At 54.8% G+C, this 27719-nt stretch overlaps 1 protein-coding gene across 5 annotated transcripts in view; it reads right to left on the minus strand.

Annotated features, from left to right (window-relative positions):
• PITPNM2 (phosphatidylinositol transfer protein membrane associated 2) overlaps positions 1-27719 on the minus strand; it is a 147684-nt gene that overhangs the window by 53455 nt on the left and 66510 nt on the right. The window lies entirely within an intron of this gene.

The following is a 27719-nucleotide window of genomic DNA, read 5'->3' on the forward strand; positions in this document are numbered from 1 at the left end:
CTGAGGCAAATTGTCCGGGCTGCCTCTGGCTCACGTGCTCGGTCACCTCATGACGCCATTACTTTTGACTGTGAACTGATCATTTTCTGTGGAGGTTATTTGTAGAAATCTTCTGAGACTTAGGACAAGGGACCGTTTTTCTTGAGAGTTTACATTTGCTTCACCAAATGCCTGGGTTACTACCCATCTGAGCTCACCCTAAATCCCCAGCTAGCCGTCGTTCTGAACCACTAGGTTCGTTTGAGTTCATCTTTCTCCTTCTTTTATTCTTCCTCCCAAATAGCTAGTGAGTGTATTTGTTTCCTGGGGCTGCTGTCACAAACTGGGTGGCTTTGAACAACCTAAATGTACTCTCTCACAGTTCTGGAGGCCAGAGGTCTGACATTAAGGTGTCGCTGAGGTTGGCTCCTTATCCTGTGCCTGTCTCCCAGCTTCTGGAAGTTGATGGCAATCCTCGGCATTCCCTGGCTTGTACCTGCAACACTCGGATCTCTTCCTCTGTCGTCACATGGCCTTCTATCTGTGTCTGGGTTCTGAACCACTAGGTAGTTTGGTAGTTTTTATTTACTTAGGTAGTTTTATTTACTTACTTTTATTTACTTTATTTCACTTAGTGTTTCTAATTAACTGGCCAAAGAATTGCATATATTTTCTTTTAAAAATCGCTTTTGAAGTTATATTCTCTTTATGTCTGCCTTTGACTTTTTTTTTTTTTTAATTAGACTTGTCAAAGTTTTACCTCTTGTCTTTTTAAGAACAATTTTTTTGGAATTATTGATGAATTCAAATACATTTTCTCACTTCATTTTTAATTATCTTTTTACCTTCTTCGAGTTTACTTTTCTAGTTTCTTGAATTGAAAGTCAAACTGAATAACTTTTTTTTTTTTTTTTTTTGCGGTACGCAGGCCTCTCACTGTTGCGGCCTCTCCCGTTGCGGAGCACAGGCTCCGGACACGCAGGCTCAGCAGCCATGGCTCACGGGCCCAGCCGCTCCGCGGCACGTGGGATCTTCCTGGACCGGGGCATGAACCCGCGCCCCCTGCATCAGCAGGCGGACTCTCAACCACTGCGCCACCGGGGAAGCCCTAAACTGAGTAACTTTTAGTCTCGCTCGTCTCTTAGTAAGTGAATTTAGGGCTACGGATTTTCCTTTGAGCACTGATTTGGTCTCATCCATAGGCTTTCACATTCAGCTCTAACTGACATTCATTAAAATACTGTAGTTTAAAATTTTCACTCTGATTTCCTCATTTAACCTAAGAGTTATCTGGTTTTTGTACCTAATATGTTGTCTTTGAAGAATTTTCTATTGAAAATTTAATTGAGATCACTGCAGGTTCACATGCAGTTGTAAGAAGTAACACAGAGCAATCCCTTGTACACTATCAGTCTCCCCCAGTGATAACTTTTTATAAAACTGTAACAACCAGAATATTGACATTGCTACGATCTACAGATTTTAATCCCATCTCCCCAGTTCTACTGTATTTACTGGTACGTACGGTGTGTGTATGTATTAAGTTCTATACAATTTCATCACCTGTGTACGTCTACATATACACCACAAGGGATATCTTGGAGATTTTTAAAGCCCACCATTGTTACTCTATATTTGTCATTTTTCACTCATAATTTCATCAATTTTTATTTAATGTATTTGAAGTTACCCTGTTAAGTACAGAAAGTCGACGGGCTTTTAACTTTTTGGTGGAATATTCCTTTTACAGGTTTAAACAATTCCTTTATACCCAAAATATTTTTCACTTTTAGTTCTCCTTTATCTGATATTAATATTGCTATATTTGCCTTCTTTGCTATGGTTCATTACGGGTTTCTTTCCTTATCCTTTTATTTTCATACTTAAGCTGTCTCTTTTTTTTTTTTTTTTTTTTTTTTTTTTGTGGTACGCAGGCCTCTCACTGTTGTGGCCTCTCATGTTGCAGAGCACAGGGTCGCAGGCTCAGCGGCCATGGCTCACGGGCCCAGCCGCTCCGCGGCATGTGGGATCCTCCCGGACCGGGGCACGAACCCGCGTCCCCTGCATCGGCAGGCAGACTCTCAAGCACTGCGCCACCAGGGAAGCCCTAAGCTGTCTCTTTTTTGTTTTCAGTCTCATTTAAAAATTTTTTAGGGCTTCCCTGGTGGCGCAGTGGTTAAGAATTTGCCTGCCAGTGCAGGGGACACGGGTTTGATCCCTGGTCTGGGAAGATCCCACATGCCATGAAGCAACTAAGCCCATGCACCACAACTACTGAGTCTGCGCTCTAGAGCCCGCGAGCCACAACTACTGAGCCCACGTGCCACAGCTACCGAAGCCCGCGCACCTAAAGCCCGAGCTCCGCAACAAGAGAAGCCACCGCAATGAGAAGCCCATTCGCCACAACTAGAGAAAGCCCATGTGCAGCAACGAAGACCCAACGCAGCCATAAATAAATAAATAAATAAAATTTATTAAAAAAATTTTTAAACAAGTTTTGAGACTACCTTTTAATTAGTGAATTTAACTTGTTCACATTTATTGTGCTTACTGATGTTTAGACTAATTCCATATTTCTTTACCATAGTTCTCTTCTTTTGATCGGATTCATTTTGTTTGGTTAGATACATCTACTTTTCTACAATAGATTGGATATGTTTTATTTTCATTTTTCTAGAGCAGAGATCAGCAAACTTTTTCCACAAAGGGCCATATAGTAAATATTTTAGGTTTTGTGGGCCATAGAGTCTCTGTTGCAACTACTCAGCTCTGCCACTATAGCATGAAAGCAGCCAGAGAGAATACATTAACATATAGGCATGGCTGTGTTCCAATAAAACTTTATTTACACAAACAAATGGTGGCCCAGATCTGAACTGCAGGCCATAGTTTGTTGACCCTTTTTCCAGCAGCAATCTTTAAGTATATAAACACATGTACTTAAACATGTAATTCTCGGGCTTCCCTGGTGGCGCAGTGGTTGAGAGTCTGCCTGCCAATGCAGGGGACACGGGTTCGAGCCCTGGTCTGGGATAATCCCACATGCCGCGGAGCAACTAAGCCCCGTGAGCCATAATTACTGAGCCTGTGCGTCCAGAGCCTGTGCTCTGCAACAAGAGAGCCCGCGATGAAGAGTGGCCCCTGCTTGCCACAACTAGAGAAAGCCCTCGCACAGAAACGAAGACCCAACACAGCCATAAATAAATAAATAAATAAATAATTTTTTAAAAAAAGGCAAAATTCCTTAAAAAGGAAAACAAACAAAAGAAAAAAAACCATGTAATTCTCTACAGTGCTTAGATTAAAAAGGGTCTACCTTTCCTTCCTCAACAAGAGAGGAAACTTAACAGTTGTATTCATTCTTCTTCCTCATTTATCCCCCAAACAGTGGTGGTCACCCCAGAATCCCTTCCTGCTTCTCATCTGCCACATCTAGCCTCAGAGCACACCTAGAACTTCTCTACCTCCTGGGAACAATTTTGGCCATTGTTTCCTTTTTCAGTCTAATCTCATTTTCACTCCACCCTTTGGGAATTCCTCATGGTTCATTCCTCACTAAAGGCATCTCTTTGCCTACATGGATATTTACTAATATTTGTTCTATCACATGGAGGGACTTGAAGTAGGAAGAGAAGGCTGTGGTGTGCTCTCAATCTGCAAACACTGATCTCACCCCTGCTTAAACTTCCAAGGATTTTTTTTTTTTCGGCCACCGTGAGCAGCATGTGGGATCTTAGTTCTCCGATCAGGGATGGAACCCATGCCCCCTGCAGTGGAAACACGGAGTCATAACCACTGGACCACTAGGGAAGTCCCTAAACTTCCAAGGATTTTTTTAAAATGTGGGGTCAAAGAGAAAGTGAATCGGTCTTTCACTGGTAGCAAAGGCACGGAGGCTATCAGCAGCTGTGTCCCCTCCAGGTAGCCAGTCTGGGCCAACAGAACTGGCACTTGGGCCTCAACAGAGCCGATCATGAGCCCAACTCCCGGCGCCATTTGGATCTGCAGCTCCAGCCGCTGCTGCGGCTGGCTGTCCCCGTCCTCCCTGCCCTGGTGATCTGAGCATCCCAGCAGGTTCCTTTTCACCAGAGCTGGAGCGTGACTTCTGTTACTCACAACCAGACAAGTCCTGACTAGTAGTAGGATGATCCCTCTTCTTTTGATCTTCTACGTGTTATTCACTTGCTGAGCAAACCTTTTTCTCCTAAAGGGCAGAGAGATAAATTTCATTCTACCCCAAGGTCAAAAAGAATGATTGAAAAATTCCAAATCAGCTAACACGTACAATCATTCTGAAATCTCTCACACTACTGTCTTTATCCATGTAAGCTGTGGGGAGTTGATCTGGTGGGGGCGGGAGGGCGAAGCTGGTTGGGGGGCGGGGGGAGGGCAGACGCGGGTGACGTGACGTCCAGGATTCTGGACATGCGCCACCACCCTCCCATCACGCGGAGATACTATCTGTGAACCCTGGGCACTTTCTGTGAATCTGGGGAGTTGCTCTGGGCTTCTAACAAATCTGGTTCCACCTGCCTGGAACTACCTCGAAGACTTCTTCCCTCCAGGAGGTGGTAACGCCACCAGCTGGGCCTGCCCAGGATGCCCAGTGCCACGTGGGCTTGGTACTAAACAGATACAACACTGGGGACCAAAATAAAACCCAGCTCGGTGACATCTTGATGCAGCTTTGCAGGAACAGCAGGCCCCTGTGCACGCGCTCTCCCACTCTGCACCCCTATTTGTAAATTAATCACACATCAGTAGACTCTGCTCAGATTCACAGGTTTCTGGACCACTCTGAGGGTAGCTTGGGCTACACGATCTTCCGATCAACTTCAGAATCAGACTGATCCTTTCAACAGATCCGAGATGGGAATTCTCTTTCTTCCCAGACCCCTAAGCTCTCCTCATGTTGCTCCCCTCCCCAGAAGAAGCACAGGGGGCAGGGGGAAGCGCTGCCAGGACCTCCCCATGAGCGCCGTCTACAAAAGTGTCCCCAGTATACTGATCGGATAGTTTTACGACAGACACGCACACTTGTAAGATGTCAGTGGAAGCCATGTGAAAGCAAGATTAGGAGAAGCGGAGAGAAGGTAGTTAGGAAAGCAGTACCTTTTTATTACGTGCTCACACCCTCACTGTCCACTGTCTAGGGCCCCCCGCCTCTCTCTGGGCTTCTTCCCTGTGGTGGTAACCTCGCCCCACCTCTGCTCCCAGGTCCACCTGGCTCCTGGAACATTGACCGGTCCCAAGCCCCATTGAGCTTCCTTGAGTCAGCTCTGAGGGTCCCTGGGTAGTAGTGGAGGGTCAGCGGAAGGAACACCAGGCTGAGCTTGATGACCTGTACGTGTCGCATAACCCTGGCCTCAGTTTACTCCTCTGGGAAGGAGAGTGAACACCTGAACTTTGACGGCGCTCTTAGGCAGTGCTGGGTACCCCAGTGGAGGAGTGTAGGCTGACAGCTCACGCTCGTGTTGCCTGGGAGACAAGCTCCTCTTCTATTTGGAGCTGCCCCAGAGTGTTCTGTGCCAGCTTCTCACCACGAGGGCTTCACCTGAATAGACAGACGTGGGGACGGTGCCACCACGGCTGCTCGCCCAGGAAGATGCCTTCACGGGCTCGGGTCGGGTTCTCTGTGTCAGCAGCTCCTGCCAACACCAGGAAGCCCAGGACCAGGCTGCTGCCTCCTTCTGCTAGAGCCAAAGCATGAAAGAATTGAACTGCCCTGCCATCCTCTTCCAGAAAGTCCTCCTGGGTTGAGCGAGAAAAGCTCACAGCCTTTCTGCCCTCTCCTGGCCCTGTGTGACACTGGATCCTGTCCCTGCCCTTGGGCACTGGGGTAACTGCCCACACCTGGGCCTCGGGATCTGGCTCTCTCCACATTCAGCCCAATTAAGGGAGTCACAGGATTCCATTAAGAATGAGGCCAACAACCAGAGTGGAACATGCCTTAAAGTTTCCCCTATAGGGTTTTGTAGTCCCAGGAGTTCACTGTTCACTGAGGTCTAGCCCTTGGCCTTGAACGGGGACCAGGCAAGTGCAGACTGAAGTCATTGCTTGCTTTGGGCAAGTCGGGGCGCTCCGAGACCTCAGATCTCAAACGTGAGAAGTGTGTATGTGTGTGTGAATCCCTTCCGAACAGGGACATTGGGAAGAGCAAAGGAAGGAGTGTTCCTAAGTGTGCAAATGGTACCATTGGTCTCCTCATCCTATAAACATTTACGAAATGCCCTAGATAGACCCTGAGTGAAACCAGGGATGGGCAGAAGGCAGGACCAGTGGTTTCTAAGGACTCTCTCCACTTCCACAGGCAATGGGCCTACAGACTCTGAAGGTGGGGCACCCTGGGGCCTGTTGAGGCTACGGGTACTGGTGGTGAGAACTCAGACACCTGGACGCCTGGAGCCTCCGGGCCCCACCCCCCCATTGCCATGCCCACCGCGAGTGAGCAACCAGCTCCGGGAGGCGATGGGAGAGCAGGAGGAAAAGAAGCAGAGCCATCTGGCTCGTCCTGAATTATTCACCCTACAGGAGCAGGTGCACGAGGAGGTGCCAGGGTAGGGGAACCAGATGCAGCTGCCCCCGGGGGCGGGGGGTCAGGGAGGGAGACCTGGACCTTTGGCTGCACAAACCCAAGGGATCTAGGGGTTCGGCTGTGACCTTTGGCGGCATCTGGGCTAGGAGCCCCGGGCTCCTCCTGTCAGGGCAGCAGAAACCAAGCCACACCTCCTTGCCTGAGCTTTCACTCTTCAGGGTAGTTAGGAACCAGTGTTCAAGCCACACCTCCTTGCCTGAGCTTTCACTCAGGGTAGTTAGTTAGGAACCAGCTCCTCATCCTTCCTGTTGGGCACTTTGCAGAAGATTAAACCTGCCTGCCGGACAAGGTCAGGCAGTTCAGCCAAAGCCTCTCGACTGCCAAGGACCAGAAGAGGACGCAGATCAGGCCCCAAGCGCCACCTGAAGACCCTCCCGGCGGATCTCGCATCACCAGACAGAACCGGAAGTCTAATTTGCCTCACCTGTGGTCCCCATTCCTCCCGGCCTCGGTTCAGGCCCTGTCAGCCCTCCCTGGGGGGAAAAGCAGCTTCCTCATTGGTCTCCGACCTTGCAGTTTGGATCCCCGCAAATCTTCCTTCTAGAAGCCGGCAGAGCGCATCTGAGTGTGTGACAGCCCCCGCCAGGGTCAGAGCCCCGCCCTCGAACATCACTCAAGGTCCTCGGGCTTCGTCCCCCGACCTCTGGGGCCCGCCTACCGCCTGGCCGCCTGGAGCCCCGCTGCGGGCAGCCTCGCACCTCTCGTCCCGCTCAAAGGCAGCGCTCACGGGCTCACCGGCTCCCCAGTGCCTGGCGCGCGGCGGGAGCTCGCTCCCTTTGCCGGAAGCATTTGCTGAGATTCACACTTGCTGTTCCTTCTGTCGAAAAGCCCGTCCCCACCTGGTCTCCCTGGCAAACTCCCAAAGTGTCCTTTAAGACTTAGCCAGCACGCGCTTCGCCAGGCCCCCTAGACCGAAGCTGGGTGCCCCGGGTGCACATCGCCTCAAGCCCTCACACAGCCCATTCCCGCTGCCTGTCCCCAGACCGCGAGGCTCCAGGGCAGGGCCCACATCTGGTGCGTCCTGGGTCTTGGGTGTGGCGATCCGAGAGACGCTCTGCAGACCTGCGTAAATGCTCAGGAGCCGCAGCTGCGAGGGCGGTGGTCCCGGGCAGGGAGAAAACCAACCTCGGCACGCGGCAGGGCACACAGAGCCCATGTTTCCGGACAGTCAGAGAGAGAGAGCAATGAAGGCTTGGGGCCATTTCTGGGGGATCTTCCAGGGGGCAGTCTGGACAGGGGCCAGTAGACAGCCCACCTCCCCTGGACCGGCCAGCCCCTGCCCCCTTACTCCGTGGGCAGCTTACACGGTGAGCCCTTAGCCTCAGTCCTGGTAAGGGATCTAGACAGAGGGTGGGCCCAGAGAAGACCAGGAAGGAGCCTGCCTGGGCCGCAGATGCCACTGTCACTGTGTCACTGTGGCTTCTGGAGCTGGGTCTGTCCTCTTTGCTGTCCGGGCACTGCCCCAGCCTCACGCCCTGTCCTTCAACACATGGCCAAACACACAATTAATGCCCCAGCAGGGCGCAAGGGCTGCTTCTCCCGCAGGTCCAGCTTGCGGCTCACTGATTTGCTCTTCATAGAATCTATCTGAACATCCTTCTTGGACCAGTGCGAGGCTGGGAGCTACAGCCAGGCTGGACCTAGGCCTGGCCTCAGGGTCACAGAGCAGAAAGTACAGGGTGACCTTAGGGCATGGTGGGGCAAAACAGAACAGAAAAGTCAGGTTGGAAGGCCCCCAGCATCTGATGTATGATTCCACTGATGCGAAACATCCGAACTAGCAAATCCCTTGAGAAGGAAAGCAGATTGGTGGGTGCCAGGGGCTGGTGCTAATGGGTACAAGGTTTCCTTTTGGGGCGATGGAAATGCTCTGAAACTAGACAGAGGTGGTAGTTACACAACACTGCTGATGTATTAACGCCACTAAACTGTTCACCTTAATGCGGTTAGGTTTCTTTTTTCTTTTTTCTGTTATGTGAATTTCATCTCCAAAACCAATTTTTTTTAGGAAAAAAAGTCATGCAAAACTTCATTTATCAGTTTCCCTTCTTTATGCAGTAAGTCTTAGCTCCTAGGTCCCAAGGGCTCAGAGCACCAACCATAGGTGAGTTTTCCAAGTTACCCTTTTTTCTTTAAGCAAAGATCCCCCAGCATACTGTAAGAGAGGGGCATTGATTGTGTGACCCTCCTGCTTAAAATCTTCAAGAATTCACCTTTATTCAACAAAGAACACCTGAGTTCCGTAGCCTGGCACTCGAGGTCTTGCCTGAACTAGTGATGGGACAGCCTCATGCGTGGAGGTCCCCAGCGGGTCTGGGTGCCTGCACTTAGTGCCATCATCTGGACCCCCCGTCCCCCAGGATGCCCAGCCTAGCAGGCTGAGCCCCGCCGAGCCCCACCTTGCTGATAAGTTGTCCCTGGCTCACAGCCTCCTCAGCCGCAGCTGCCCCTCCCTCCGCCAAGCTCTCTGCACGAAGGACATGTGTTACCGTGTATGATGCTACTTCACCTCTGGGCTGCTTCGAGATCTTATTTTCCCCACAAAACTGTGAGTTCTCCGAGGACCCGAGGCCACGCGTTATTTCCTGTGGATCCCCAGGGCCCGATGCCACCGCAGCGTTGCCCAACTCCAGGGGGCGCTGTTCCTTTCTATTGTACGTACTTCCACCCACTGTTTGCTCAGTGGTTCATCCTGAATGGACGTACAGTCCCCCACCACAGATAAAAAAAATGGTTTTGTCAAAAAAAAAAAAGTCAGAAGAAAACACAACTGCACCTCCAACTAGAGCAGACGGATAGACATGCAGAGTTCAAACAACACACACACAGGCAGAGGATGAACACTGGGGCTGAGGCCAGCACAGGGCACATCCAGTGGGTGGTGGGAAGTGCAACCGAGAGAGGGTTCCAGAGCCCCTGGGCACAGGTGTGGCGCTCTTTATCGGTGCCTGGGGTGGGGCAGGGGTCTTTAAGGGTGCTAGGTTGACACAGATGGGATCACAAAACTCAGAAACTGAAGGGGAACTTGTTACCTAACTCCACCATTGTATAGATGGGAAATTAAGGCCCAGAGAGGGGCAGGGACTTGATCTGTTTATCTATCAATGCATCCATCCACCCATCAATGCATCTATTCATCTATCCACCTACCCCTCCATCCAGCCATTCCTCCAGCCACACATGCACCCATGCATCAGCCATCAAGCCATGCATGCATGCACCCATCCATCTATCCATACACGCATCCATCCTTCCCTCCTCTCCCTCTAGGGAGCCAGGGCAGAGCTGGAACTGGAGCCCAGAGCACTAGCCTCTCAACCCAAAGCTCTCCACAGTGGGCCACCGTTGCCTTCTTTAAGGCCAGGTCAGCTCAGGGGAACTTCCTAACCCCGTAAGGCAGGCAAGAAGAAAGTCCCTGCTAGTGGGGCTTGTGCCAAAGTACATAGCATATCAGGCACCTGCCCTGAGGCCAGTTCACCCACAGCTCAGTGAGTGCAGCCATTCCGAGCCCACCCTGCAGGCACGGAACCTGCAGCCCTCCCAGGATTCGCTCTCTCCCTGCACTACGGCACTGCGGTGCAGGTATGGCTGAGGTAGGGGTGGGAGGCACTCCTGGTGGGTAAGAGGCCCAGCGAAGGCTCTGAGGCAGGACTGCCATGGCCGGCAGCGAGGGGTTCCTGGGTCGTCACAGGATGAAGGGAGATGCATGGGAAAGAGCCTGCACATGGGGGAGTGTGCACGCTCGGGGACTTCAGAGCAAGGGAGCTCCGGAAGATTATGAGGGGAGCTGGTCCCCAAGAACAGCAGGCAGATGGGGTTGGAGCAAAGTTATGCCAACTCCCTGTGTTTCTGTGGTTTCAGAGAGAACTGCAGAAAAGATTCGGGGGCCGAGCGGCTCGGAGTGTCAGCAGCCACCAGCTGCTGGGAACAGACAAGGCAGGGGAATGGCAAAGGTGCTTGTACAAAAGGACCATCTGAGAAGCGGGAACTGCAGCGGGAGTGGGCAGTAGGTCCCAAGGGAGGCCCTGCAGCACAGGGCCCTGCTTCCCCCCTCCTCCCTGCCAGGGGCTGGGCCTGGCTCGCATCTGTCTGCTCCCCTCCATATGCACCTGGGACACATATGCTTGTTCCCTCCCCATTTCAACGTGTGTTGGCTGCAAATCCAGGGAGTCGAACTGCTGTGTCCCCAGACTCCCTCCCAGAGAGGCAGCAAGATGGGAGGGCAAGTTTGAGCCCTAGCACTTTCCCTTCTCCCCTCTCTGTCCTTAGATATCATACATAAAAGCCCGAGCCTCAGTTTACTCATCTGTAAAGGGGAGTGGTACTACATCCAAAGAGGGGTGTCAGACATACGTGTGGAGAGCACCCCACGCTGTGCCTGGCAATAAAGATGTGCTCTATCACCCACGGTGATCATAAAAATATCTGCTGAGCACTGCCAGTGGTGCTGGGTGGGGTCCTGGGGCCCCCTGTGGGTGGCATCACCACTTTAGCTCCAGGAAACGGACACTGGGAGGGACACTGGCGGGGTGGGGGGGGGGGCTGGGGGCAGAGGCTAATTGTCACCAGTACAAAAGTAGGCTTACTCTTGGGGCCAGATGCTTTCAAGAATTCAGAACTCCCCGCACTTTAGATGCGTAATACTCCATGTTTCAGCAGCATCCAATAATCAAATCCGTGGACATTTCTGCAGTGAAATGCATGAACACGGGACGCATACGGGCTATAAATAGCCTCACTTGGGCTATAAATAGCCTCACCTCGGTTCAGGCGCGAGCTTGCTGCCAAGTGAATTATGAAAAAGCGTTTGGTTTTCAGAGCTTGCTGGAGTTTGGAACTGAGGATAAGGGATTGCAGCTCTACACGTCAGTGCTTTTCACCACAAACTGGGGAAACAACTGTGCGTCAGCCCCGGTTCATCTCACAGCCGATGAGGTCCAGATGAGAGTCACATGTGCCCTGCCCCTAAAACCCGCCAGGCCCCGACCCGGGGGACACAGCACACGACCAGTCACAAAGCAAAAACAAACGCGCACACAAATAAACACACATGGCAATGCACACAAATATAATCACACCAGCCTTGGGCGCGGAGGCAAACGGTGACGCAAACCCGATCTGGGGATGGAACCCACAGACACCTGCTCAGGCTAACCCCTGCCCGTGCCGATGCACCTGAACCCGACAGAGGAGGGAGAGGCCGGAATGAGGTGCAGGGCTGGGGCGTGGAGGCCAAGAGCTTCCCATCAGAGTCTGGACCCTGGAAGGGTAGCAAAAGCACCAGGCAGCCTGGGAGCTGGTCCTGGCACTGCCACGTGGGAGCCGATGGCTTCGGATTGGGTGGCCTGACCTTACTGAGCTGCAGAGTCGGAACAATCGGGCCTCCTGGGGTTCTTCAAGGAGTGGGAAGGCGCCCTCGGGGCGTGGTACTTGGGAAATACTGGCTGACTGTTCTCTGAAGTTGCTTCAATGCACAATATAAAAAGGGGGAGGTTGGGGGGAGGGAGGTAAACGTTATGAGCTTGGGATTAGCAGATACAGACTACTATATATAAAATAGATGAACAGGGGCTTCCCTGGTGGCGCAGTGGTTAAGAATCCGCCTGCCGATGCAGGGGACACGGGTTCGCACTCTGGTCCGGGAGGATCCCACACGCCACGGAGCGACTACTGAGCCTGCGCTCTAGAGCTCGTGAGCCACAACTACCGAGCCCTCGTGCCACAACTACTGAAGCCCACATGCCTAGAGCCCGTGCTCTGCAACAAGAGAAGCCACCACAATGAGAAGCCCACGCACCGCAACGAACAGTAGCCCCCGCTCGCCGCAACTAGAGAGAGCCCGCATGCAGTGATGAAGACCCAACGCAGCCAAAAATAAATAAATAAAATAAATAAATTTATTTAAAAAAAAGATAAACAACAAGGTCCTACTGTATAGCACAGGGAAGTAAATTCAATATCTTGTAATAAACCATAACGGAAAAGAAAATGAAAAAGAATACATAGGGACTTCCCTGGTGGCACAGTGGTTGAGACTCCGCGCCCCAATGCAGGGGGCCTGGGTTCAATCCCTGGTCAGGGAACTAGATCCCACATGCATTCTGCAAGTAAGAGTTCCCATGCCACAACTGAGGAGCCAGCGAGCCGTAACTAAGGAGCCCTCAAGCTGCCACTAAGGAGCCCGCCTGCCACAACTAAGACCCGGTGCAACCAAATAAATAAATAGAATTTAAAAATATATATACAACTGTCATTTAAAAAAAAGAAAAAGAATATATATATACGTATAACTGAATCACTTTGCTGTACACCAGAAACTAACACAACACGGTAAATCAACTCTACTTCAACAAATAAATAAATAAATAAGGAGGGTGTTAAAGGTGCGGCCCCTTCAGTTCCAGAGATGCCCTTATGACCTCATGGCTCTCTTTGAGGCCAAGCCTTAGTGTGTGTCTGTCCTATACCAGGTTCCCTGGGTGAACACAGACAGAGTCTTTAAGCTGCTGTGGATGCCAAGGGCAGCCCCCATGAGACTAGGTTCATGGTCTGGAGAGGGAAGCCTAGAGCAGGGACAGGCTTACCCTGGAGGAGGGGGCAAGACATCCCAGGCAGAACCCAGTTTTGAAGCCAGAGCGGGTTCCCATGGTGGCTCCACCCTCCACTGGGTCTTGGCAAGTTAAACTCTCTGAGCCTGAGTTCTCACATTTATAGAAGTCAGTCCAATGCCATGGACACCCCCACAGGGTAGTCAGGGGGGATAAATTAAGAGACGATGAATGTAAAGTGCCCAGCACACGACACCCAAGGAACAGCAGCGGCTGCCATCAGTACCACGATGACGGACATGGTGATGCTGGGACAGCCCTGCTAATGGAGGGCTTCCCTTTGAACTGTACCCTCACACTCAAAACGGTCAGGATAGGAAGAAATAACTCATCACTATTGTTATCACCAAACTTCCCCCCACCGTTTGGGACCCCTGTCCCCACGACAACACGAGGCAGTAGACAGATGCGCTCTCCCCATCTCCAACTGGAAGACTGAAGCCAAGAGGCTGGCGGGGACTTGGTCAAGGTCAAACCAGGCAAGTCAGTCCCAGGGAGGGAATGAGAAGCCCTGATTCCAGGCCAGGGCTACCCAGCCAAGCCAGCAGCCCGAAGCTGGCAGCCCTCCGCAGCCTCTGGGCGCTCCTGGGAGTAAGGCCACCTTAGAGGTACAGGGGTGTGGAGCAGCCTCCGGCTGAGGGAGGTGCGGGGCGGGTGGGCTCGAGGGGAGGTCAGAAGAAGAGAGAGGCTGGCTGGGGTACCCGCAACTGAGTCATCTTAACTGGTCCAAGCCCACTGCACACAGTCTGGCTCTTCTATCTTTGGCGGGGAGCCTGGGGCTATTTTGGGAAGCTCTGCACACAGCCCGCCACTTCCCTGCCAGGCTGACTGGGTCAAAAACAAAACCAGCGCAGCAAACGCCCCATGTCAACAGGGTGGGGAGTGAGGAGGCACTGAACAGCCGGCGTGGGGGTGGCGGGGGTCGGCGGGGGCGGGCACCATCCCCCCACCCTGCAAAAAAGAAAATAAAACCAGGTGGTGAAACAAACAAACAAAGCTAGTGGGAGGCTGCAAGATGCAGTGGGGAAGACGAGCTTTGGAGCAGACGGACCGAAGTTCGCATTTAAGCCTTGCCTCCGAGCAAGTAAGTCATTTAACTGCTCTGGGCCTCAGTTTACCCGTTGGTAGGAACATCACCCACCTCACTGGGTCAGGTGGGATTAAATAAGATGACACTCGGGCACTGGGCACCTCCTTCCAGAAGTGAACTCCGCCTCGGCCTGATATGTCTGGTCATCCCTCCAAGGCTGCTCAAAGCCCCGTCTGCTGGACAGCCCCCCACCTGCAGCCCCAGCTCACCCAGGGCAGGTGCTCAGAAAACACCTGTGGACAGAATGAAAGGGGGAACAGGGCCGGCAGTAAAGAGTGGAGGCCCAAGGAGGCGAACAGCCACTTAGGGGGTTTTCAAAGAGTACCACGGGAGTGGTGGACACAGGTTATTACGTCCTTCTGACAGATGACAGGCAAGGGCTCAGAGAAGGGAAGCGACATGCCCAAGGTCAGCCAGTTCCACTGAGGGCTGAGGTTCTCAGCAAGTTGTGCCCTTATCTTTCTGGAGGAGAAAATGGGGGCCCAAGGGCAGGGAAGGCAGCGTGGCTCGGAGAGGAAGGTACAGGCGGTGTGGGGCATTCTGGAATGATCTTCTTTCCACTGGGGCCTGGGCTCAGGTCTGCAGCGAATTATGGATTAAGGGAGGTGGGAGCATATACTGGGAGTCCGACAGCCCTGTCAGACGGCTGGCCCTGTGCTTTTCTCATTAGACTCTCAAAAAGCCCCAGGGTTGGACTCACAATAGCCAACAGATGGATGCGATCCACGTGTCCATTGATGGATGAACTGATAAACAAATGTGGTCGATCCATACAATGGAATGTTATTCAGCCTTAAAAAGGAAGGAAATTCTGACTCACGTTACAACATGGATGAACCTGGAAGACGTGATGCTGCATGTCTTCCATAAACCAGACACAAAAGAGCAAGTACTGTATGATTCCACGTCTCCGAGGCGCCCAGATTCACTGAGACAGAAAGGAGAGTGGTGGGTGCCGGGGGCTGGGGGAGAAGGGATGGGGTTTAGTGTTTCATGGGGACATTTTCTGTTTGGGGAAAGAAAAGAGTCCTGGAGATGGATGGTGGCGATGGTTGTACAATGTGAATGTACTTAACCACTGAACCGGACCCTTAAAATGGTAAAGTTTGTTATGTGTATTTTATCACAATTTTAAAATAAAACAGAAAAGGGAGAAGAGCCCCAGAGCTGGGCACAGGGTTTCCTTTTGGGGCGATGAAAATGTTTAGGAACTAGACTGCCCAACACTGAGTGTACTACATGCCACTGAACTGTGGACTTTAAAACAGCTTTATGTTGTGTGAATCTCATCTCCATAAAAAAAATTTTAAGTTGCTGAGTATGAGGCAGGTGGCTCCAGTGGACAGGCAGCCTGGGCGGGGCTGGGAATCAGCGGGGACTTCACTGGCGAGGCTATTCTCTCTGAACAGGAGGAGCTGAGGGACATCACAGGTGTGGGAAGGGAGGCAGCCAGGTGGCTGAGATGCCAGCCGCCAGGCAGCCGTGGGGCATCTGGTCCCGGCCATGGGGGATGCTTGCATCTCGGGCACCGTGTCAAGGTCTCCTCCATCACCCCTGGTTTCCAGAAGTCAGACACAGGACGGGTTTCACACAACAGCAGGATCCGTCTTTCCTTAGCTGATGGGGACACAGGGCCCTTTGAGGGACAAGGACTTGCCCAAGGTCTGCAGGAGGTCAAGGCGGGGCTGGACCTCATGCCCTCCAAAAGCATCCAGCCTGGTGTACACATAGTTGTCTGGAGACCAACATCACCCTCATGGCTGAGGTGTGTTCAGTGCATCTTGTCTGGGACAGACCCTGGACACAGAGATGAAGGCTCCTGCAGGTGCCAAGCACCTGGATGACAACTCCACACCGTGCCCCGGGTGAAGTGCCCAGTGAGGGCTCGGTGCTGAGAGAGAGGCAGAGCTGGGGGGCAGGCGGAGTGCCCAGCCGGCCATGGAAGGGGTTCCTGGGCTAAGCTGGCAGGATGTGGAGCTTCAGGACAGAGCAAGGGAGGGAGACCTGGCTGCAGAAGCCCACAGGGTGGAAGGGGCACAGGGAGGGGTGTCGGGCCTTGCAGAGGAGTTGATGCCAGTGCGTGAGGGCACCCCTCCCCCCCCCCACAAACCCACAAACCAGCCAGAGGGAGGGTCCAGCGGGCCGGGGCTGGCTCTGCCGCATCTCTTTGGCTGCCCTCGGGTGAGTCTCTGACCTGGACCCGTGGCTGTCGGCTGGGGCCGTCAGTCCCTGACAAGCACAGGTTCGGAGCTCTCGGGATGGGGCTTGAACGCTCTCTGCGACATCGGCCCTGCAAGGGCCGCAAAGGCACCTCCCAGGACGGGACGCTCCCCACTACAAGGTCCCGTTGGAAAGTTCTTACGCTTGAGCAGTCTGTCTCCCTGGGATTCAACCCGGTCCTGAGGCTGGCTCTTCAGGGCCTCGTTCAGCTTTTCTTGCCCAGGACACCGTAAAGCAGGCGTCCAAATGGCACACCCTCTCTAGGGTGGCTGAGCCCTTGGCAACCACCTCCTGGGCTCTGGGCTCTGATTCTGTTCACAGAGGCAAAGCTGCCCTAGCTGACAACAGAGCCCGAGGCTGCTAAAAGCTCCAGATCTGTTTCCTGGAACCAGCTGCCAGCCCACTGCTCCCCCCGCCAGTCGAACAGACCTGCCCTTTACCTGGTGACACTCTGCCTGCTGGGTAGAGCGGGTGGGAGAGTGTGCCCCTCAAATTCATGCCCAGCTGGAACCTCAGAATGTGACCTTACTTGGAAATAGGGGCTTTGAGGGTGTAATCAGTTAAGGATCTCGAGAAGAGATCATCCTGGATTTAGGATGGACCCAAAATCCAGTGACGGGTGTCCTTATAAGGAGAGGACACAGAGATACACACGGAGGAGACAACCACGTGGACACAGAGACAGAGATCAGAGAGCTGCGGCCACAAGCCAAGGAACACCTGGGGCCACCAGAAGCTGGAAGAAGCCAGGAAGGATCCTCCCCTAGAGCCTTCAGAGGGAGCGCGGCTCTGCAGACACCTTGATTTCAGACTTCTGACCTCCAGAACGGTGAGACAACATACCTATGTGGTTCTAAACTACCCAGCCTGAGGTCCTTTGTCACAGCAGCCCCTACACTACTTCACTGGTTTGCAGCATCAGGAAACAGGACATAGCCTGAGCTGACCACATGGACATTAGCCAGCGTCCCCCTGCTCTGGGAGCGTTCAGGAGAAAAGGTAATGGCGTCCTGGCTGGGAGGGTGACACCAGTACGCGGCAGGACAGAGCAAGCCTGTCACCAGGCTCTCAGAAGGGCTGCAGCCCGATTAGCTAAGGTCACTCGAGGGGCCGGCGAGAAGCCCTTCTCCATCTGCTACGAAGACACTTGAGGGGAAGTGGCTGCTGGACGTGGAGCCGCCCTGCCTCCCTGCTTTCCCCATGCCGGGGCCTGGACAGCCTGTTCTAGTCTCCCACACGTGGTCAGGCCAGACAAGCCTGCCTGAGTCCTCAGGTGCACCAGCCCCAAGCAGGCGGCCCCAGAAGCACTCCTTGGGTGAAGGCCTAACCCAGGCACTGCAGCTTCTCTGATGAGAACTGGTAGACCCCCACCCTGACCTTTGCCTCAGCACCCCTACCTGTCTCATTTTTGGAGAACCTCTCATTGGGGGTGGGGAGCTGGCCAAGGCTTCTGGAAGCTTCGGAACCGAGGCCAGGGTTCCCCTGGGATCCTGCCAGGTACGGGAGCTGAGACAGCTGAACATCAGCAAACCCCTGGCTCTCCACCCTGCCAGCTCTGCGGACACTGCCGTGCCGAGGGGCAAGGTCAGGGTCATCGTAGGACCGATGATGTCGGCACCCAAAGGGCTTCGCCATGGCCAAGTGCAGCATCTCTCCAGCTGAGGTACAGGGATGAGCTGCTTCAGAAACGTCTCGGGAGCTTGTTCAAAATGCAGATTCCTGGCCCTCCCTCCAGGCCTACTGAATTAGAACCTCTATGTGAGAGACCCAGGACCCTGCATTTTGTAGAGGTTCCCCAAGGATACTGGGGAGCTCACCAGAGGATGCAAACACGTGGCCCGCTTCGACCTCTTCATGCAGGTGGAGAGAGCAGTCATAGGACAGGGCTTGCTTGAGGTCACACGGCAGAGCCTGGCTGGTGAGGGGACGCATGCCGGTGTCCCCCTGGGCTTGGAATCAGGTGACTGACCCTCCTGTGCTCAAAGAGCCCTTCGCCCAGGTGAGGATTCTTCACGGGCCCGGTCAGCTCCACAGGCACCTGGTGTTGACTCTCTCCAGCCATCATGTCACCCCCCGCACCCCCCGCACACACACCCCCCCCGGCTTGCTTTTGAGCTCAGGCCCTGCGTCTTGCTCACAGCCATCTCCCCAGGGCCTGGCCAGAGCCGCTGCTCAGTAAAGCCAGTCGCCTGCCAAACGTTTGTTAGGCAAATGATTTGAAGTCCAAACTCTGTCCCAGAGCTGCCGGCTGACCTCGGGCAGCTCACTCAACCCCTCTGCCCCGCCCCCACCCCACCCCGTGAAAAGACTCTGGTCATCTGCCTCGGCCATTGCACAGGGCCGCAGCCAGACTCACCCGGTAAACCAGAGGCAATATGCTTTGGAGACTGCAAAGCCACATCCGGGCATGCGTCCTGCACACTGGTAATGCACAACCATCGAGTCTGCACTGGCCGCCTGGCAGGGAGCCGAGAGTCCAGGGAAGCAAGACCCAGCCAGGAGCTTCTGCTGGTGGCCTGGGGCAACGGGACAGAGCCCAGGGGCAGGGGAGCCACCCCCGCAGTGAGGCAGGCAGATCCCAGAGGCTCCGCTGTCTCCTTCCAGCACGGCTCACCGCTCTCAGGGGTGTAAATCCTGCCCTAGTGCCACACCCCCCGTGGGGACAGCGCCCAGGCCCTGAACGTTATCAGGTGGCAGATAGAAGGTAGTGCTACCGAGGTCCAGGGAGCTGGACGAGGTAGGTCCCTGGCCCTCCGTGGGCCTCAGTTTCCCAGCTCAAGCAGAGGGGTTTGAGTGAGACCATCTCCAAGGGCCCTAGGACCATGCAGGCAGTGACTCTGTGCCCTGGGGCGCCCCCCCCCCCCCCCCCCCGGGCAACAGAAGGCGCTTGCTGTTGTCCACTCCCCAAACCCCCTCCCCCCCAACAGAGAGAGACAGGCCTTGTGGAGCGCCCGGGTCGGGCAGCTCAGAGGAATGTGGCGCTTGCCGAGGCAGGAGCCCTCCCGCCGGCTGCCATACTCGAGTCCAAATGGACTGCCAAGTGGTCGGAGAGAAGCCCAGCTGCCCGTGGGACGGAAGCGCTTCTCCAAGGCCCACTGGGTAGAGCCTCTTCCTCAGGCTGCACACGAGGCTGCCTGCCTTCTAAATGACCTCCCAGGACCAACCGGTTCTTCAGCCCGGACTGGTAGCGGGGACACCACTGAGGGCTCCGCGTCGACATGACCCTTCATGCGTCGGCCCAACCTGGATCGACTATGGGGAAGAGGCATCCCAAGAATGTCGTGAACCGTGTGGGCGCTGCACAGAAGGGATGTCACCGTGTCCCCTGCTCTCTTCTGGGTCCAGGGGAGGCCTGGACCTTGGCACTGTGGCCACGCCCAGCTCCAGCAGTGAGATACACCTCTGGGCCTTGGTTTCCCCAACAGCGACACTGCCGTGCCATGTGCCCTCAGGTGGCTGGCGGGGCCCAGGCCTTCGTCTTCCAGGCCACAGGCAGCTTAGCGACCACACCTCTGACGGAAGGTCCCGCTGGCCATGACACAGCACTGGCTCTCCAAACATTTGGGGACACGTGAAGCAGCAGCTGGCCTGGCCCTGATCCTAGGACGACCTTTGGTACAGAGTGGCCATTTGAAACGAATCCTCTTCTTAAGCCCTACCCTGGAGGACGGCCCTATAAAGCAATCACCTGCAACATCTCGCTTCTTCTACGGGTCCATTCTCAGCCAGCGCCCGCAGCGGGAGGATCACCCCTGTCCTGCACGGGGCGAAACTCAGGCTCACGGGATTGAGTGGCTTCTGCAGGTCACACAGCCAGGACTCAACCCCGGGTCCACGTGGCTAACAAGTCCTGCTCTCCCTGCCACCCCAAGGACAGCTTCCACCTCCCAGTCTCCCCATCCCAGGAACCCGGAATCTGGACGAAGGACTTTAGCTACGCAGTTAGCAGGGGCCCAGCGGGCAAATGGATCCAGGTAGCCAGTGTTTTAAATGCCCCGTTCCCGGCTCCCTCTCTGTGCAGCCTGCCGCAGCCCTGACAAAGCCTGGTCACAGCTACAGGTAGGGATAATGGTTGGCCACACCTAGAAAGCTGTGAAGTGCTTGACAAGGCCCAGGGCGAAAGGCAGAGCGGGAGCCGGCTGGGATCGTGGTGCTCTGCCCACACCCTCTGTAACCCTGCTGTGCAGAGCAGGAAACCGAGGCTCGGAGAGGTCAAGGGAGTTCTCTGAGGTCTCACACCCGGGCTGATGGCAGAGTGGGGACAGGACAAGTGGCTCTGACTTGTTTCCGCCTCCGTGTTCCCCGAGTGCGGTGGGCAGCCGAGGGTGTGAGATGGCCCCAAACTCGCCCTTGGTGCTGCCTCCTGTCCTCCCTGCGACCTTCTGAGCTGCCTTCAGAGAGGAGGGGGGACCCGGTGAGGAATGCTCTTCTCGCTACGGCAGCAAGGTGAAACCGCAGCGGAGCCCGCTCAGGCGCCGGGCTCGGGTGCCACCACGCTCGCTTTGTCGGGGAGACGATCGAGGCTGGGGTGGCTCACGGGGAGCAGAGCCGGAACTCCCAGCAACCACGCAAGGATTTACCGAAAGGGGCTCTCCGGAGCCCGGGGGGCAGCAGCAGGTCACAAGGCTGACAGCGTGGGAGGGTATGCTGCAGCTTGGACCAAAACTAAACCAGCGCCCCGTCGAGAAACCATCAACTTTCTCCAGGCTTGGGGAAGGCAGCAGGCTCTGTCCTCTGGAGGAAGAGACTCAGGCCCCGGGGAAGGCCTCAGCAAGCCCAGGGAGGGAGCTGGTGAGGAGCTTAGCCTTGGAGGCCCTTGTGTCCAGGGAGAGCCCTGCCTCAAGAGAGTGTGGCCTGGCCATGACCTGAAAGGGCCCCTACAATGGCTCCTTCTCCCCTGCAGGGCGGGCCGGTCATCGGTTTTGTTCACGTGGCTTCTTGTGGGCTCCTTAAGGTACAAACCCTCCTCTGTTATATCACTACTGTGTGCATCTTTGGGGAAAAGCCCTCAAACACCTGTCTTTTTTCTTTCTTTCACATAATCTCTAATTTACAGAAAAGTTGCAAAGATAACATAAGAACTCTCAGATTCTCTCTACCCAGAATCGCTGTTTAAACCATTTGCTTTACCAATGGTGCACTCTCTCTTTGCATACCTATATGCATGTATCTATATACTCCAAACCTTGCAGTCTCTTCTGAGCCATCGGAGAGTAAGGTACCGGGATATCTAAATGCATGATAACAAATCCTGATGCCAATTCGGGGGTTCATTGCCAAGCACCCTCACACCTGCCTCCTCCAGGCTGAGGTGCATGAAGTAGCTGGTGCTATCTCCAGGTTACAGATGAGGAAACTGAGGCACAGTGTCCAGGGGCCCGTGGCCCTCCTTCTACACCGAGCCATCCACACCTAAGTTCTCAGCATAAAACACACAGGCCCACTCCACAGACTGTCTTCCTGATGACAAGACGATGTCTTAATTTTTTGTTTTCTTTTCGGCCGCACCATGCGGCATGCGGGATCTTAGTTCCCCGACCAGGGATCGAACCCGTGCCCCCTGCAGTGGAAGCGTGAAGTACTAACCACTGGACCGCCAGGGAAGGCCTTAGATGAGGTCTAATTTTTAAAAGAAGGTGAGCCAGGTCGCCCCCACAGGAGAGCACAGACGGATCAGGACCCGATCGAGACTGTCTGCAGTGCAGCAGGCGGGAGTGGTGGGCTGGGGTGGGCGCCAGCGAGGGACTCCCCACTCCACCCGGGGCCGCCGCCTCCTTCAGCGCCTGCCCTCTGCTTCTTTCCTTTTCTCTCCTCAGACAACTGGGATGGAGGGACTCCTCCCTGGAAGGCAAGGACTGGGTCTCCCCTTCATCCCAAAGCCCGGTGGCATGGGGCCCATTGCAGAGCAGGCTGCATGTGTAACTGATGAATGAGTGAACGAATGAGTCAGAGATCTGAGTTCTGGTTCTGCCACAGGGTGGGCTACTCAACTGCTCTGAGACTCAGTTTCCTCATATGTAAAAACGGGACAACACCAAGCACTTCTACAGTGGTTGCAAATTGTTAAATTAGATGAGATTTGTGAAGGCGCCGGCGAGGTGGGTGTTAAGATCCCAGTTCAGAGTTTGATCAGGGAAATGAACAAGACAATGGGGAGAAATGGAAAGCAAAGCTGAAGATGCCCAAATATGAACAATGTGGGGAAGGCACACACATGCACGCGTGCTCACACGGCCTCGCAGCTCAGCACCTCTGAAGCTTAGCAGTCTCTCTCTGACGACCCCCCTTTCTTTCGGCTTGAGACCCTCAGCAGCCCAGGATGAAAAGCTGGCACCCAGGGCTTCCTCTGCAGACACAAATGTGCTAATGTCTGTAACACCTGACAACGTAGCAGAGCCTGGGGGGTTGTGGAAAAGAGGAACAGTGAGAGAGGGAGGCAGCTCTTTCCAGAAGTGGACACGAATGGTCTGTCTCACTCAGGTAAGACACAGAGCTAAAAAGCAATGCATAGAAAGGACAGCTCTGCGATCTTATCAGTACGGGGAACTGTTTATAGGAGATCATGTTATCAAGGGCAGAATGCCAGCTGGTACATGCACCCCTGATGGCAAAAGGGAAAACCGTATCTGTGTGTGTGTGACTGCATATATGTGTGCATTCAGGGACGTCGCACAGCAGACCACGAGAATTTAATGTTCACGAGCTTCTGTTCTCCTGCACGATTTCTTAAGCCATTTGTGTAAAAAGATGAACTGCCACCCCTAAGAGATTTTCTCAGTCTGGGCAACAGGGCTGGGTTGGGGCACAGGCTCAGGCTCACGAGGCAGTCGTGGTCCCGAGTCCTAGAGTCCCTGATGCTGAACCAGCACCGCCTGTCCCGCCCGACACAGCCTGGGTGGGGGACGCCAGCGCACAGGGGAAGACAAACCAAACTTTCCCCATGGAGAGTTACGGGCTTCGCGAGGTTTGTCCGAACCACCACGCTTCCCACCGAGCCCGCCCTGAATCCCAGTGCTCCCGTGGAATTAAAGAAGAGAGAGCCACTCACCGCCCGAAAGCCAGCCAACACGGCGACTATTCCACTTTTCCTGGAATGAGCTTTCCACACTTTCGGCGGCTGGAGCCATCGGCAGCCGGCAGCCGGGGCTCTCACCTCTCCGACCTGCTCTCACACCCTCTGCGGCTCTTTACGATGCTTTCAAGTAAGGCACCGCTATGTGAAATCGCACTAAGAAAGAGGGCTGGCTCCCGGTGCCAGAGGACACGGGAGGGAGGCGGGGAGGCTGGCACAGAGCACTCAGGATTCACTTTGGATGAAAGCGGGCGGGTTGGCGGAGCCTTGCCTCCCTCCCCCTCCATCGCCAGCCCTGCTCTGCCATCCTTCCGACTTGCTGATTAAACACACACGTGGACTGCCAAAGCAACCCGCACCCTGGACGCCCATGAAAGAGCCCGGGGGGCAGAGTAACTCCAGCGGCAGCCACCTCCCGTGGAGGCTGCGAGCAAAGCTGAGAATGAACGCTGCCACTCACGGGGCTGACCTTTTACGTGTCACATCAGATTTTCCGTTCGCCCGCAAACCAAAACCGAACCAAGCCCAACCAGCACACCGCCTCCCCACCCATCGCACGACTCGTAAACCCATCAGAATTTACAGCAAACCAACCAGAATCCAGACGCGGCTAATGTCATTAAGAAGCCTGCACAGCGCCCAGATGCCAGGAGGGTCTCGGTGACAGATGCCAGCCTCAAAGCAAAGGAAAAGCAACACACAGCACAGACGCTGCAGACACAAAAGCATTTTCATCCTGCCCAACAGGAACCGATCTGATTATCAAAGGGAAGCACCAAGGACTCAGAGTCTAAGGCGGCTTTAGTGAAACAGGGCTTTGGGGGATGAACAAATGTAGTTTAAAGAGACCTGACCACAGACCCAGACCGGTGGGGGCTGGGGGTGGGGGGGCCCTGCCTCGGGCCATCTGTTTTTAAAGCAATCCGCCAGAGATAATGCTGAAAACAAATGTATAATCCAATCAGAAGCCTGACTCTGAGACACATGCCTGAATGTCTAGACTCCCTGCCATTTCAGCCCCCAAGGTGGGGACCACGTTCAGAGCTGACTTGTTTCCCCCCCCCCCATACCTGAACCAAACTTTCAAGTCTCCTTGTGAGTCACTGGTGTTCACTTTCTATTTAAAGATCACACAGGGCTTCCTCTCAAGCACCATTCAAACCCATGGCTTCTAAGAACTGGGTGCTAAATCCGTTTTCTTCGGGCCTCACTTTCCATCAACACAGATGTTCTAGTTGACAGCGAGGGGTTCTTTTTCCCATCGCCTGCTGCCGGAAGTGCAGAGGTAATGGGAGCGGCGCGGATCCCGAGAATGCCCCTGGGACGGGCGGCTGATGGATTAACCTCACTGATTCCTTCCAGGAGAGCCGTGCAGAAGCCGTCCTGAACTGCCATGGTTGGAGATGGGGTAGAGACAAGGGAAAAATCTCGACCCACTGGGCAGCAGTTTCAGGATCCTGTCTGAACCAAACTCTGCTGAGGGGCTGCCCCAGACAGATGGTGGTGCCACGATGCCAGGCTGCCAGGACCCCCACTGCCGGGAACCAGCCAGAGGCTGGTCTTCACTATACCATCTTCTCGGAGATGCTTGGTTACGGGGACAAAACATTTCCCTACTGAACTCCATTTTCAGGCAAGGAAGGATTAGACAGAGAAACCTGTACCCAGCCATCCACACTCGGTAGACCTGCCCCATCCGGGGTGCACGTGCATGCCCCTAAATTCCCTTCCCTTCCCCCTGGTCAGACCACGGTCCAGGAAAGCAGACTGCTCATGGTGTGTAGCAATTAGGCTGAAAACTGGAAGAGCAACGGACAGCCACAGACCCAAGCACCAGGAGTCGGGAGTGGGCTTCTCACAGCCACCCTGGAGGAGAGACCCCCCACACGCCCAAACTCTGAGCTCTGAGTCAGGCCATGCCTCTCCCTCCCTCTCTCCCTCCATCCCAGCTACTCCAGGGAAAACAGCAGCCCACGTGACCAGGACAGAGCCTGCCTTGCTAATAAACCCATCCTAAGGCTCTGACAGTTTTAGCAGAAAATTACCTTTCAGGAAGAAAATGTAAGGAAGGGGAAGAGGGGAGACAAAGTGTTAGAGCTGGGAGCCACACGCCACAGGAGCCGGCCTGGGGCTGGTCCAGCAGCCCCCCATGTCTGCGGAGGTCCCCCAAGCTCCCCATGCTGACGGCCTCAGGGAGCCGCCCCTGGCACGCAGCTCTGACGGCAACTCATGCCTGGAGACGGGAGGGCGCCTCGGAGACAGAGGGACGGACGGATGGATGGAGGAGCCGCGAGCCGGGCAGGGACGAAGGAGGGAGGAAGGGAAGCCAAGAGGAAGGGGTGGGGAGAGAGGAGAGGGAGGGAGGGAAGAGGGAGAATTGATTCTCTCTCCTCCACTGGGACCACTGAGCTAAGTTGCCATGGAGAAAGGGGAGCCGCTGGCAGAGCCCGAGGCGGGTGGAGGAACCTTATGCCAGAGGGAAGGCATCAGCTCAGAGCCAATCCCCACACTTCTGGTGCAGCCTCCACCAAACCAGGCCTTCTGGGCCCGAGGCGGCCAGACTGGGAGGGGAACTGGCCTGACCCAGTGGGGCAATAGCAGCAGTTCTCTGCCCCCTGGAGGAGAGGGGGGTGAGGGGGCAGGAGGTTCAAGTCTTCCTCTCCAGGCTCACTGGTGCTCCCCACCCCTCATCTCACACCACGCCAGTCCAGCCAGACTCCCCGGGGACTGAGGGGACCAGAGACTCTCCCAGCGGCCTGGGTACCACCTGGGGCCCTGGTGTTTGGGGAGGCATTCAGACCTCCACCTGCCTCTCGGTTTCTAAAAATTAGAGTCTCCAGACCCCGAGTCACATTTCCCCATGAGTTTCGGCCACATTTCCCACCCTCAGGGATGAGGGGACGTCCAACTAGGGGAGGACCTCGATGCACAGAACCTCCTATGCAGGAAGTGGAGAAGGACGAAGGGGGTGAGCCCTCCCGGGTGGACGGCCCTGCCGGTGGACGGCCCTCCCGGGTGGACGGCCCCTGAAGGCTCCGTGGCCCTGGCTCCCTGCGGTTCTCCCACGCTGGGCTGGCTCTCCCACCTGCCTGCGCCGGCCCTGCCACAGCTCCTGTCCACGACCCCAGCTCCAGGACTGGCCGTGGCTACTGGCCCTGCACCCATTCCAAGCTGCAGGAATGGGGCCAGGGAGGCCGGGGCTGGGGTCTCCGCTCCTCCCCTTGGAGATAACATGACAGGGGGCGCATCCAGGCCCACCTCTGGGCCCCCACTCCTGATCTCAAATGGGCACAACCCTGCCATCTCCTAACCTGGACACCAAAACAGCAGGGGCCAGTGGAGGGGCATGGACACCATCTCAGGGACGCTGTCTCCTCAGGTAGACGGGAGCATGGCAGGCACAGCACCCATTGTCCCCCCTCCCCTCGCTCCCCACGGTCGGGACAGAGGCCCTGGAAAGGCTGAAGCCAACGCAGAGGCCAAGGCCTTGCAGCTCTGACACAGAAAGACTTGAGGGTGGACCCACTGGAGTCCTATCTCTGAATGCCATGACCTGGGAAACATTCTTCTCTTCACAATCCTCTTCTCACTTGCCCCCTCGACACTTTATTATGAAAAGGTTCACACAAACAGCAAAGCTGAACACATTTCCTAAAGAACACCCATACACACACTACCTACATCCTACCGTTTCCTCTCACTTTTTTTTTTTTAATTGGGGGTAGGAGCTTATTAATTAATTAATTAATTTTGCTGTGTTGGGTCTTAGTTGCTGTGCGAGGGCTTTCTCTAGTTGTGGCAAGCGGGGGCCACTCTTCATCGCGGTGCGCGGGCCTCTCACTGTCGCGGCCTCTCTTGTTGCGGAGCACAGGCTCCAGACACGCAGGCTCAGCGGCCACGGCTCACGGGCCTAGTTGCTCCACAGCATGTGGGTTCCTCCCAGACCAGGACTCGAACCCGTGTCCCCTGCATCGGCAGGCAGACTCTCAACCACTGCGCCACCAGGGAAGCCCTCCTCTCACTTTTAATGTGGCAAAACACCTATAAAACTGACCTTTTTTGCCATTTTAAAGTACACAGTTCAGAGGCATGGAGTGCATTCACGGTGCTGTGCCACCGTCATCTCTAATTCCAGAACATTTTCATCACCCCCAA

This window comes from Phocoena sinus, chromosome 14, assembly GCF_008692025.1.
Source record: "Phocoena sinus isolate mPhoSin1 chromosome 14, mPhoSin1.pri, whole genome shotgun sequence".
Taxonomy (NCBI): Eukaryota; Metazoa; Chordata; class Mammalia; order Artiodactyla; family Phocoenidae; genus Phocoena; species Phocoena sinus.